We start from the raw sequence: 292 nt of genomic DNA, 5'->3' as shown, positions 1-292 counted from the left end.
TTCCCACAAAGTAAAAGTGAGAAAACTTCCATTTTAAACATTCTGAACACATAAAGTAGTGACCTTTGACTCACTAACTACCGTTAGTAATACAAGACCCATTAGAGTAAAATAGATACTATTTTTTCTACTAAAAGTAAGCTATAAAAATGATATTCAAACATTCATATTGTTGACAAAAATAATTATAAAATATACGAATGACAAATAAATTTTTAAAATATGATAAAATAACCTAATATTAAATATATATATTTTTAAAAAAAAATTAGAGATCAAATTTTGATATAAT

This window comes from Arachis duranensis, chromosome 7, assembly GCF_000817695.3.
Source record: "Arachis duranensis cultivar V14167 chromosome 7, aradu.V14167.gnm2.J7QH, whole genome shotgun sequence".
NCBI classification, from domain to species: domain Eukaryota; kingdom Viridiplantae; phylum Streptophyta; class Magnoliopsida; order Fabales; family Fabaceae; genus Arachis; species Arachis duranensis.
Note: the sequence above shows the minus strand (reverse complement) of the source record.